The 10,062-nt window shown below is 44.7% G+C and overlaps 1 protein-coding gene across 7 annotated transcripts in view; it reads right to left on the bottom strand.

The window, feature by feature from the left end:
* CALD1 (caldesmon 1) overlaps positions 1-10,062 on the bottom strand; it is a 181,419-nt gene that overhangs the window by 71,575 nt on the left and 99,782 nt on the right. Inside the window, exon 1 of one of the 7 annotated variants that reach the window (XR_012380347.1) lies at positions 81-333. The exons of the other annotated variants lie outside the window; for them this stretch is intronic. The gene's annotated coding sequence lies outside the window, so the exon portion shown is untranslated. Of the gene's footprint in view, positions 1-80; positions 334-10,062 lie in introns of those variants that run through there. 7 annotated transcript variants of the gene reach the window in all.

Raw genomic sequence — 10,062 nt, 5'->3', positions numbered from 1 at the left:
AGAAAAAGAAAGAAAGAGAAAGAAAGAAAGAAAGAAAGAAAAAGAAAAATGTAAACCGAAGAGGCAAAATGAGCACTCACTGGGAGAGCGCGGCCAGGCTGCGTCTTCCCTGCAATCCCGATCCCCCGAGCATGTCCGCAGCTGGAAGGGGCGCCGGGTTGCTGGAGGTACTGAGACCCTCCCGGCGGTCAGGGCGTGGGCCGGCCGCCCGGAGGTGCCATATTTTCTGTGGCTTAAATGCAGGGTGCAGGATGCTCCCGTGTTCTCCCTTTGTGTTAACACTTTGGTCTGTCCCTGTGACGAAAGTCTGGGCTTGTCCTCTGCCAAATCTACTCCTCCCCACCCTTTCCCTCCGCATAGGATCATCAGAGAGCTGATTGTTATTTTTTACTGTAATCTCTCTAATAGAGGCCCATCCTGTTTAGACTGTAAAGGGCACAGATTACTTGGGAGATTTCCAGACTGTTATTACTGGGTAGTAGGGGCCAGGATTCTCAGTAGTTTTCATGATGAAGACTTTTTATGATTAATTACAAATAATTATTCCAAGGTAGAGAACTAGTCAAAGGAAAGGACACTGATCCATGTGCGCAGCCTTTTGGAAAACAGTTGATCATGGTATCACTTGCCTGCACAATCCAATGCAGAAGAGATCAGCAGAAATCAGCCCACCAAAAAGTTCACAGGGGTGCAGTTCTCAGGCCCTCATTCTGAGCTCTGTTCTCAATTAGCATCAGTGTAGGTGCTTTCCAAAGCAAACAGTTCCCACTGAGAAATCAAATCTGAGAAACCCCTCTTATCCCTTTTATGCAGGGAAAGATGGATGCAGGATATAAAAATGCAAACCAAAGGCAAAAGGGAGAAGAGAGATGGCCCTGTCAGTGAACTGCTGGATCATACAGGGTGTTCGGTGCTCACGCTCCTCAGTAAAACGAGGGCAACGGCCTGCCTAGGAACATGTTGCAACAGCCGGCCCGGTCTGTACCCAGGGCACTCTGGTGTGGTGATCTCATCAGCCAAGCCAGGCATGGGAGCCTGGTCAGCAACAGTTTGGGAAGCAGCCAAAGCCCAGCCCCCTGAGGAGGGGGTGGTGTTGATTCCATCTGGAAAGGACTCTCTGTCCGTCCTGGCTGGAGTGATGAGCGGTTCTCCATCTCCAACAGGCAATGGTCAGATTGGTGCTGGGGAAGGTGGATACTTATGGGACAGGCTTTCTGTCAGATAAGGAGAACAAGTCAGATCTCCACAACAGAGGGCTGAGATGATTCTTTGCGTAAATAGTGGGAGAAGCAATCAGCTACACACACTGAGAGCCCCTTCACAGAATGAAAAACATCTTGGAGATGTTTCTTGTCACAAACAAGGGCTCAGAAGCACAGAGCATTTGAACAGGTCAAATTTGAGCAGAGCTGCAGGAGGGGCTCTTGTGCTCAACTTAAAGAAGTTTAATTCAGTTAGATTCGATGCTCTTGTCATTTCAAGTCCCTAGAAAATTTGGGTTGTTTTCCTGCTTAAATACTATGCTGTCATCAAAGTCATGGTTTCTAGAGTAAATATAGGTTAGTGAATTTCAAAGTTATCTCCATATATCATTATATATACACATTTAAATATCTCTTTGATTATACATATCGTCACTCAACATATGTTGACTATATAAAGTGCGTGAACCACTCATAAAAATAGAGCTATGTCTGCCTTCATACTAGAGGCCTTAACAGAATACTCACTGACTTGGCTTGAGTTGACTGTTCCAGAGCTGAGATAGAAACATGTATTGAGGCATTTTGCTATTCCCCTTTCCACCAAAGTTTGCCCATTTAATTTTTTTCCCTTCAAAATATTCAGTATTTTGCCGTGGCAGGCAGAATAATGCTCCTCCCAAAGACATCCATGTCCTAATCTCCAGAATCTATGAAAAGTACACGGCAAGAAGGGACTCTGCCGATGTAATTAAGTTACAGGCATTGAGATGGAGATTATCCTGGATTTTCCAGATGTGCCCAATCTAATCACATGGGTCTTTAAAGTCAGAGAACCGTCTCTGGCTGTGGTCAGGGAGAGATGTGACTAAAGAGGAATGGTTAGGGAGGTGCACGTTGCTGGCGATGAAGATGGAGGAAGGGGGCCGAGAGTCCAAGGTCGAGGCCAGCCTCCAGAAGCTGGAAAGGCAAGGAAATGGATTCGCCCCTAAAGCCTCCAGAGGGATGGAGCCCTGCCCACGCCTTGATTTTAGCCCAGTGAGGCCTGTGTTGGACCTCGAACCTCTAGTGCAGTAGAGAATCAGTTTGCGCTGTTTGAAGCCACCAAGTTTGTGGTTGTGACAGCAGTGATAGGAAACTAATATATTTGATTATGGGACTCACTTGCCCTTGGGAATTCGTTTCAACTCCTGATTTCCCCCTCCTCCCAATATACTCCAGTTTTGAGGTGGCAAGTATAGTTTTGGTATATTTGAAACAAGCTCATAAAATGGAGTAGCTTAGAAAAAATTCTGTGATTCTTCCAGGCCAGTCCTCTCTCTCTCTCACAACACACAGACACACAGACACACAGACACACACACACACACACACACACACACACCACTTACCGTCCATGGAGGAGAGCAAGAGTTTAGAAATCTTCCTGATATGCTGACATTATATACTAAAGGTATGCTAATGGCAAGCTGTATAAAGGCTATACCCACCACGCTCTTTTCCTGGCTGTAAAGATAAGAAGAGGGACATCATGCACACTCTTTGTTGGCCCCTTGTTATTAATGGAATGCATCTGGGAAGTAGCTGTCTGTCTTCAGTTTGTGATAGTAAAAGTAGCAGGTGTCATAACTCATGCTACTTAGGGTAGGGTACTGACATGATAACAGTGAAGAGAGAAGTGCGTTTTGGACCTGGGTCAGACACCAGTGGGGAACAGGAAGAACACAAAGGCCCACGAAAGGGAGACTGGATGCAGTTGAGAGGCGGGGAGAGAAGTTAATCATGAGCTAAGAGCAGGGCTGGCATAGACAACAACTTCCAGGTAGCCCTCTGGGGTCCGGCTAGCCAGGGCTGGAGAGGAGAGAAGAGAGAAATTAGGAAGAACATACCAAAGATTCATTTGTGAACAGCACTGTGTTCCTGCAGAGACCAGCAGACATACGTGCTTTCACCCTGTAGCACAGATGGGTACTCAGCGTCCAGCTTCCAGAACTGGCACCATGAACAACTGAAGCAGTCATCCATCCTTCAGCAAGATAGCGGGGATCACACGTAGGACATTTCAGGACTCTTTTAGTAGGGAAAATGGAAGTCTGGGCCAGTCTCAAATCACTCACGGCATCCTTCATTTCTGGATACTTTATTTCACTTTTTAATCAAAGAGACCCTGTGCTGAGAAGGTTTGAAGGAGGTCAGTGCGATAGAAGGGAATAGCTCCCACCACAGGATGGTCTTTTATTAATAATAAAATATGATTTAAACAAATAACTTAACTTCATGGAGGTAGGAGACTGGACCACATGATCTGTTCCAGACTTTATAGTCTGCAATGGTTGTTTGAGAACAGCTTCTACCTTGGAACAATTCCCTAGGGAAAAGAGAGGCATGTGGGAAGTGCCTGTGTACTGGCCTAATGCACTTTAGACACACACACACACACACACACACACACACACACACACACACGCATACAAACAGCCACTTACTTCCTACAGAAACTCAAACCCCAAAGACATCTGCTTACTTGAGAGGCAACAGTTCAATATTTTAAAGGGAGTTTTTAAAAAAGCCTCCTGAAAAATATTTTCTTATAAAGAAATTCATAGACTCTCTATCCTTAGAATGAGGCATTTGCGTCATTGCAAGATGTAACATCTAACCTAGACAGCTACTCATCAAGGGGTGGATAGGAATGGAAGGGAAGGGGTTAACTACATATCTGCAAGCAGACCCTCTTTCCCACTTTCCACGGGCCCCTTGTAGTCTGCCCTCCACAGCTCATGGCATCTCACTACCCCCACAGCACTGAACATGTGTACTGGAATGATACTGCTTTGTATTGGCTGGTGATAGTGCATTTTGATGCGTCCTCCTAAGAAATCTTCCCATGAAATCCTCCTCCCTTTAACCAGGTCCCATTGCAGAAATTACAGATGCCCCTTTGCTCTTTCTTCTGCTTTCTACCTTCCAGTAGCGCCTTCTCCTTGCCTTTCCTGCCCCACTGTGTCTTCGTTAATGCCTTCCTAGTTCTGGTTGTGTCTTCCTTTAGGGATCTGCGGTGGGCTGGCTGGGGCTGGAGGACTGCTATGGAAAGTCACCGCTTACCCCTCACCATACTCTTCCCGTGCAACGACCTGTCCTTCATTAGTATCCTCGTGGCCTTTGCTGACACAGTTCTCTGAACTATTCTTTGCATGATCTGTTCGTAGGCCTGTAACAGGTCTTGGGCGCTACACTCTCTTACCTCCCTTATAATGGTGGCCATGTAGTTTGTCCCAACAGGTTCCCCCCTTGCCCCTCCGCACTTAACACCATTTGAATATTTACTACAAGCCGGTCACCGAGGGACCTGCTGTAGGTAGGGGATCCAAAGATGAGAAGGTCAGCCCCAAAGGGAGGTCAGATATGCGTGCAACAATTCTAATGCAAGATACAAAGTGAACAGTACTCTGCAAGCAGCAGGACTGAAGAACTATACTTCAAAGATGACATCCTGTGATCAAGGCCCTGGTGTTTAATCGCTCTTATGCTCCATTTATTCTGTTACTGAACTACACTTCCTGTTGCTGAAATAGAAATCCACTTATCTCTCTATCAGGGCCACAGGTATTAAATCATCCCGTAGCCTCGTCTTTTCTAGGCTAGACGCCAGTGCCTCTTTTCCATTCTTTTAATATCAGCCTGAACTATAACAACTCTTCAAGCAGGAAACCAAAATTGGACATCATAAAGGCTTGACCAAGGCTGAATGAGCCTGGATGAAGGCCCAGTGCTGCCTGCCATGTTCCTGTTAACACATCTTAACATCGTTTTCACATTGACAATAGCATCTCTTAACAGAGATGGTTCATTCACTTCTGTGCTAAATCTAGGACTTTTTTTCCCCTTCCTCTCCAGATCTGTCGCTCCATCAGTCTATTTCCAGTATTTACTGTGAGAATAGTTTTGTTGTCATTACTTGACCCTCACAGAGAGAGCTTCATAGTGTTCTCAGAGGCCCATCTTTCAACTCTTTCAGGATATTCTGTATTGTATTTTCCTTGTCGAAGGTCTCAGTTACTGAGGAACACAACACCTGATTTCAAAAAGGGAGGAAAAAGATCTTTCAAAGAGTACCTCCCTGAATTTCAATACCTGGGAAGTCTATCTATTTGAGGCAACATGGGGTTCAAGGTTCTAGATTGTACTAACAGTGTGCTGATGTATTTCTTGCTCCATTTGGTAGGCTGTGAGCTCCTTGAGGAGGCGTACTGTGTCTCAGCCATCTTTCTGACCCTCTTGTTGCTCCAGTTAGCACAGTGCCTGGCGGAGAGCAGGCCTTCTGGAATATGTGCTGCATAAATCAATTAGTGCACGTGGCTTCATAATGAGCAAATAATTACTTTGACCAAGTGGATTTATTTTTTCTGTAATTGAGTCAAAATGGAAGGATAAGTGATGGGAATGGTGGCCTGGCCTCAAGCTTTGTTGTGTCTACCACTGGAATTGAGATGCATCTGGGTGTGACTGAGTGGTGACATGGGTTGGCGGGGGGGGGGGGGGTTTGCATGGGGGTCTGGGTAGTTGTTGGCTATCACATGCCTTGGAATTGGTCCCTTAGCCCAACCCCATTGCCACATGTCTGTGCCCTGAGGAAAGGGGGAGTGCAGAGAAGCTGAAGCTGTTTCCACAACGTGTTTGCTGAGTCTAGGCCAAGCTTTGGTGCCTGAGTGACAAAGAGTAGTAGAGCAGAGGACAGAGTCACCATCCCTACATCTGTCCAGAACACAGCACGGTTCTGGAATTCTGGAGGGATGAAGGGGATGCAGAGCCACTTTGGTAGCTTGAAAGTTTGGAGCACAAGGACACCAGACAGTGCCTTTGATATAGGCCCAGGGTCTCACGGTGGGCCCCAGAGCAGTGGCAGTGGAGGCTCCTCTGAAATGACTTGGTGGCAGAGCAGGGACCAGGGCCTCACTGGGATAGGGGCCTAGCATCAAGGAGCCATGGGAGGTCGCACATGGTGTATGAGCTTATGTGAGATAGACTTCCAGAAACAATCAGAGAGGACTTTTTTTTTTTTTTAGATTGGTGGTGGGGTGGTCATCCTGCATGAACAGGTAGCATCAAGAAGTATATTACTAGTAACGTGATTCTATTGATACCCATAGGTAGATTCTGATTGAAGATACATGGGTAACAGCTATAAGCCTTCTGCGCCTTCTTAAAGTTATATTTTATTCTGAAATCTTTTGTTTTTATTTTTATTTTATTTTTTAAAGGATTTTATGTATTTATTTGAGAGAGAGAGAGAGAGAGAGAGAGAGCAAACACAAGCAGGGGGAGGAGTGGAGGGGCAGAGGGAGAAGCAGACTCCCCACTGAGCCTGGAGCCCGACAACTTGGGACTCGATCCCAGGACCCCAAGATCATGACCTGAGCCGAAGGCAGACACTTAACCAACTGAACCACCCAGGTGCCCCTATTCTGAAATCCTTTAGACAAACAAAAAGGAATAAGGAAAATCATAATGAACATCTATCTGCTCACCATCTGGCTGAGAAATAAAGATTTCAAAGTAACTTAGTGCCCCTGTGTGCTCTTTTAGAATAGCATTCTCTCCCTTCCCACCTGGAGGTAGCTATTCTCCTGAATCTGTGTTCAATCCACTTTCTTGTGAGCTACTTCTTTGGGCTATTTCCCCCCCTCCACATTTGGTTCCCCCCCCCCCCGTGGGATCACCATCAATGCCACCATCGTGTGTATTTGGTTCTAGGCTGAATCAGGATGGGAGTGTAGGAGTGAGACATCCTTCTGTATTTCTCATGGTGGTATGCCGGTCCCCTCACTATGATGCTACCACTTTGTGAACAGTGGGCATTCTCTCCTTCCCAAGGCCAATTCTTGAGTCCCAGCATTCCACCGCTGGCTCTTTCCCTTGAGCATATCCTGACCTCTAGTTGTATTCCCACTGGCAGTCTAATACACATCTTCAATCAGTGCATTGCACCCTAACATTTATCATAAAGGGAACTTTTGTTTGGTGAAAAGATGATTAGCATTTGCCACCATTTGCCTGATATTTCCTGAAGTTTTCTGCTTTTACCCAAAAAAGATGTTCCTTCTCCTTTTGCCTAGCCTTTTAAAATTCCCTTTGCTTCTCTGAACTCTAGTGATTCTTTAAGAACCAGTATCTAGCCCCACCACTATAAAGTTTCCGCACATGTGACTATTTCTTTGTACTTTGCCATCTCAGGAGGAAAGATGAGAATATTTGAGCCCACTCTTGTTTGCGTGCATTTGAAAAATAGTTATGTTGTCATGTACGAGTCAGCCACTCCAGTTAACTTGCTGTGAGGCTCCCCATTTCTGTTTAAACTCTTTGGCAACAATTATTTAGGTCTACTCTCTAAGCTCTTTTTAAAATCTGGGATTTTAGACCAGCTAGACTACTCTCTTTCCCTGGAGAGAAAAGTTTCTATCTAAAGAGGACCATGCCTCCAACCCCTCCTCTGCCCTCCAGCTTGAAATATATCTTTAAAAATAATAAAACAGTGCTTGCAAATAGTGGGGTTCCAACAATGGCTGTTTGACTAAATGCTTGCTAGTGCACATCTGTAAAACCCTGGTTCTGGTCTCAGTGAAAATAATTATACATACCTTATATAATTCTAGGAAAGAAGTATGTACAGGAAGGATATGATTTCTACCCAAAGGAAGCTGAATCTAGGCCACACTGAAGTGCCTTAGAATGCAGAATTTGTGGGGTGCCCAGGTGGCTCGGTCGGTTAAGCATCCAACTCTTAATTTTGGCTCAGGTCATGATCCCAGGGTTGTGAGACTCCTGGGTGTGAAGCCTGCTTAAGATTCTCTCTCTCCCTCTCCCTCCCTCCACCCACCCCTAACCAAAAAAAAAAGAAAAAGAATGTACAATTTATTATCCATAGATACAACTGAACGGGAAGGAAATTAAGAAACTATCACGAGGACTCAAGGATATAATTCTAGTGTAAGAGAAAAGGTCAAATCTTCAAAGGAAGCATGTTAGTTCATGAGCCACAGATTTCTCAGTGTGTATCACTCTTGTTCAAAGTATCTAAATATTTCCACAACTATAAACTTATCGGCTGGTGTCCACTTTCTGCATCTGTATATTAAATTTACACATGGCTTTTATAGCTGGCATCAAATCCAGATTTTTTTGGGGGGAGGGAGGTCAGGCCTGGATTAAAACATGTATTTGTTCTTATTGCTAGAAAAATAGTCCATTATTTTGGATACTTAGGGTGTAGTGTTTACTGTTTATATTACAAAAATGACACTTTGTTAGGTACTGTCCTATTTTGTAACTAACAGATCACACCAATCAGTACATGATTATGATACCTATCTATAGATAGAAATAGATGGCTACACACAGAGTCTTATTTATTCATTGTTCATGTGTACATACCTTTTCTCACCAAATAAATTACAACCTTTTGCTGGCAGGGATTTTTCCTAACACCTCGTTTGCACCTGATAAAGCCTAGAACAGTGTTAGGCATGGAGCAGATGCTCCACACACACTTGTCATTGGCTCTCCGGGTTGAAGAGGGACATCAATGGAGTAGAGATACTGCAACAATAAGGCCTGTTGGTTGCTCCTCCCAGAGTATTCAGTACACTATAGGTTCTAGAAGCTCTGCTGTACCACCAACTGGATTTTGGGAGTTCTTAAAGTTAATAGGTCTCAGGGAGACTGATTGGCTTCCAGACTCACAAGACACTGATGTGTACATCAGAATGCTAATTAATGTCAATTAATTAAGAGAATGAATGACCACCCTCTTCAGTGCCTGGAGAGCTCTCTCATATTCCCACCATTCCTCAAAGTCATAATGTCAGGAAGCCTCATAGTCCCCAAAGACTGCTTCATGAGTGTGAAATCAGAGCAAAGGGAGGTAAAATCGTCATGAGGAATATTTTACCCAAGCCAAGGGGAGACGTAAGGAAACACCTCCCTCAGTGGAGAGAATATTTCTCATGTCACAAGAATGAACAAACCCTGAGATTCAAAGTCTATCTCATTTGGATAGTCTCAGATGCCACTGCCAACCCTGGTCTTGGACTTGGCATTCATTCGAACCTCTTCTACTGGCCCATTCTTTGTTCAGACTCTCTAACACACAGATGATTTGGATCGAATATTCATATCCTTGAAAAATTCATATGTTGAAATCCTAACCCCGGGCGCCTGGGTGGCTCAGATGGTTAAGCGTCTGCCTTCGGCTCAGGTCATGATCCCAGAGTCCTGGGATCGAGTCCCGCATCGGGCTCCCTGCTCCTTGGGAGCCTGCTTCTCCCTCTGCCTCTCTCTCGCTCTCTCTCTCTCTGTGTCTCTCATGAATAAATAAATAAAATCTTAAAAAAAAAAAAAAAAAAAAGAAATCCTAACCCCCAGCATGATAGTATAAGGAGGTGGGGACTCTGGGAGGTATTTAGGTCATGAAGGCAAAGTCCTCACAAATGGGATTAGTGCCTTTATAAGGAGAGACACAAGACAGCTTGCTTTTTCTATCTCTATCTCCACCAAATGAGGATAAACAAGAAAACGGCCAACTGCAAATTAGAAAGTAGGCCCTCTCTAGATAATGGATCTGCCGACACCTTGATCTCGGACCTCCCAGCCTTCAGAACTGCAAGAAATAAATGTTTGTTGTTTAAGCCATCCGGTCTATGATGTTCTGTTATAGCAGCCCCAAGTGACTTAAGACAATAGATTACAGTTAGCTTACACTTGCTTACATCTGGGAGATCTAATGTAATTCAACACTTATGTGTTGAATTTATTGAGTTTATTAGAAATTGTCTTTGTAGAATTCTTGGATGCCTTTATGGTG

The sequence above is a fragment of the Callorhinus ursinus genome, unplaced genomic scaffold (genome assembly GCF_003265705.2).
Source record: "Callorhinus ursinus isolate GAN/ISIS: 27379988/994484 unplaced genomic scaffold, GSC_fseal_2.0 scaffold12, whole genome shotgun sequence".
Taxonomy (NCBI): Eukaryota; Metazoa; Chordata; class Mammalia; order Carnivora; family Otariidae; genus Callorhinus; species Callorhinus ursinus.
This window is presented reverse-complemented; position numbering and strand designations above follow the sequence as displayed.